This window comes from Furipterus horrens, unplaced genomic scaffold (assembly GCF_987537825.1).
Source record: "Furipterus horrens unplaced genomic scaffold, mFurHor1.1.pri manual_scaffold_2, whole genome shotgun sequence".
Lineage (NCBI taxonomy): Eukaryota > Metazoa > Chordata > Mammalia > Chiroptera > Furipteridae > Furipterus > Furipterus horrens.
The window spans coordinates 13,015,703-13,018,973 of NW_028327172.1; positions in this window are offsets into that span (position 1 = coordinate 13,015,703).

The window sequence follows — 3,271 nt, forward strand, 5'->3', positions numbered from 1 at the left end:
AACCTGGCTCACCCCTGGCTGGGGTGGACCTGGCTTATCTGCTTAGTTTCTTGTAATCTCAAAACATCTTTGGCATTGGAGGGCTGGGCTGCTTGGAGGAAAATAAAGGCCCTTCCTGACCTCAGTCTTCCCTGCTTCAGTCCTAAATACACTAAAAGGCAACCCCAACCTCTTCATCCCATGATGTATTTTTAAATGCCAGTTGATTACCCAGGGGAAGAAGGGGTGGGGAAGTAGGAAGGAGACAGCCAGGCATGTTAGAGAGAAGAAAGGGAGATGACAGCTGCCTTAGTTGGAGAGGGCTGCCACAACACATATCACAAGAGAAATTTATTTTCTATTAGTTCTGGAGGCTGGAAGTCCAAGATCAAGGAGTGGGCAGGGTCGGTTCCTTCTGAGGCTTCTCTCCTTGACTTGCAGATGGCCGTCTCCTTGCTGTGTCTTCCCATGGTCTTTCCTTTTTACGAGTCTGTATCCTAATCTCCCCTCTTATAAGGACACCAGTCATATGGGATTAGGGTCCACCCTCATGACCTCATTCTTTCAAGACCCCATGTCCGCATAATAGTCACATTCTGAGGCACTGGGGGTTAGGACTTCAACATATGAATTTGGGGGACACAGTTCAGCTTGTAACAGTAGCCATTTGCCCATGTGGGATTTCAAGTGCCCTGTGTGGCCTGGTTTGGGGGATGTTTCAGCTAGAAGTGAGGCGGCCCCCACATGACAATGGACGCAATGTAAGGTGTGGGAACCACTTGCTGCTCCCCCACCTTTTATAACCAATTGGTTTGGATCCCAGAGCAACGAGGTGTAGATTGAGACTGGTTCAGCTCTTGGCATCTGTAGAAAAAAATTTTTTTTAAATTTTTTTTATGTATTTGTTTTTAGAGAGAGGAGAAAGGAGAAAGAAGAGGGAGAGAAACATCAATGTGCGATTGCCTCTCATGCACCCTCAACTGGGGACCTGACATGCAACCCAGGCATGTGCCCTGACTGGGAATCGAACCAGCAACACTTGGTTCTCAGGCCTACACTCAGTCCACTGAGCCACAGCAGCCAGAGGCATCTGTAGAAATTTGATTGACACCAGGATGGTGCCAGCATCTTGGGATCAGGCCATGGGTGTTTCAAATCTAATGCAAAGGAATTTTTTTTTTAAAGAATCTGAAGTTTAGATTGAGGATCCTTAAGCTAAAAACCTCCTCCCTCACTGCAAGCCCTCCAGTACTGCTTCCATCCTTGATTTGGAGATGTTTGCATGTCTGGTCTCACCTAATAATCTTATCTCCCTCTGGTGGCTGGCTCTTGTGTCCTGAAACATTCCTGGTGTATCTGGGGTTGATTTGACTTCTTGAAAACAAGGATATTGCTTGGGTCATTTTAATTCAGTAGTTCATAGACACTCAAAATGGCAGAAAGTGTACCTGTCACCTGGGGAAAAGTGAGACCTTTAAGTCAATGGAGAGCAGGTTGTTGCCAGGAGGCCTCCTTTATTCAATAAGATAATACAGGGAAACTGAGTGCTTAAGCGTGGAGAACAAGTGAGAAGAGTAGGGAACAAAGAGGATTTGACCTCAGACTTTTGCTGCTTAAGAAAGGAGCCCACTATAGCCTTCAATAGGAAGAGCCCAAGATTTGGGGTCTGGAAGATCTGGGTCCACATCCTGGCTGTTTGGCCCTGGGTAAGCCACCTAATCTCTCCAGAGCCTCAGTTTTCACATCTATAAAATGGGGATAAGACCCAAAACCACAATCTTAAAAGTGATGAGCCCAGTGACTGGCACATAACAGGTGCTTAGTACATGCCTGCTCCTTCTCCTCTGTGCCCCCACCCCCAGTCTGTGTCCCTGGGTCTTCTCACACACACCTTGCCCAGTTCTGCACGGCTGGTCATATAATAAGACAAAATAGCCTGATATATGCAGAATATATAGGCTTTCCCACCTATAAATAAGTGTGTTGGATATGGTGATATCTGAGCTATTTTCCACCTCAAACTTTCCTGAGTGCTAAACTCTGTTGGGGCTGTGAGACCTTGACCTTTGAAATTCATTTTGGGAGCAGTTGGGACCCAACTCATCCTGATGATGTAACGTTGGCCTGGACCCCTTGGGGACAAATCCAGATCATATAGACCCCCTGCCATGAGATCAGGGTGGGTGGGGAAGCCCTGTGCCAGAGCTAGAGGGTGTTGCTATAATTAAAACACCAAGGCTTACATTGATTCCGTGGTGACACTTTTCTACAGTCAGGCTGACACCCATGACTTATAAAAATGCTTTGTCAAAATAAGTTTCTCACTAAAAAAAGAAAGATTCCTGCCAAAAACAGCAGAGACGAATCTTCCAGGGCTCTCCAAGGGAGAACTGGCTCAGAACAAGCTCCAAACAGGGAATCTACCTGTTGGTCCTTAGAGACCTGGGGCTGGGGTGGACCTAGGCTCTCAGGGGTTCCTGGCTCCAAGTCTGGTGCTCCAAGATCAAGGTCCCATACCCTTCTGCATAATGGAAGTAAGGAAGCATTGAGCTTGGAGCTCCAGTCCAACCCAGAGGTCTCGCTGCCTTCTGGGAAGGCAGGGCTGGAGCCATCTCATTCATGAGTGAGGCATAAAGAATGGATGAGGCAATGAGCTTGGTGCTCCCCTCTTAGACTCCATTTTCCTATTGGAAAAGTAGGGATAACAATACCTCAGCTGGGGTTTATAATGGGGATTAGAGGAGGTGGCTTATGGAAAGGTGTAATGAGGATGATAATGCTTTCCACGCCATTCTCACAGGACTTTAAAGGGATGATTGAGAAGACTCCCTTCTGAAGAATAGAAACTGTACACCGCCAGACAAGAGAAACAAGAACTGGGGTTTGCAGAGGGCTTGCTAAAAGGCAAACAATATTATTTCCATTTCATAGATGAGGAAACAAGAGTCAAAACACAAAGAGGTTGAGTAGCTTATCTGAAGTTCACAGCCCAAGCAGTTTGGTTCCAATCTCTGTGTTTCACCGTTGTGCCACACTGCCTCTCTAGAAGGATCATAAGCATTTAGAATGGTGAACAAAAGTATCCTAGGCCTTCTGAACCATGAGCATGTCATAAAGACTCAGCTGTATCAGGAGCTCTTACTCACAAATAAGGTGCCAGGCGCCATGAGCAGCTGACGGCGTTGTCCCTCCTTCTCAGTGCTACTTGGAGCAAAGATGTGGGACTTTGGGCAGCTGTCTGCACAGAGAAGCCATGCCCTGGGCTTCAGGCTGGTGGACTTCTCCCTCCTCA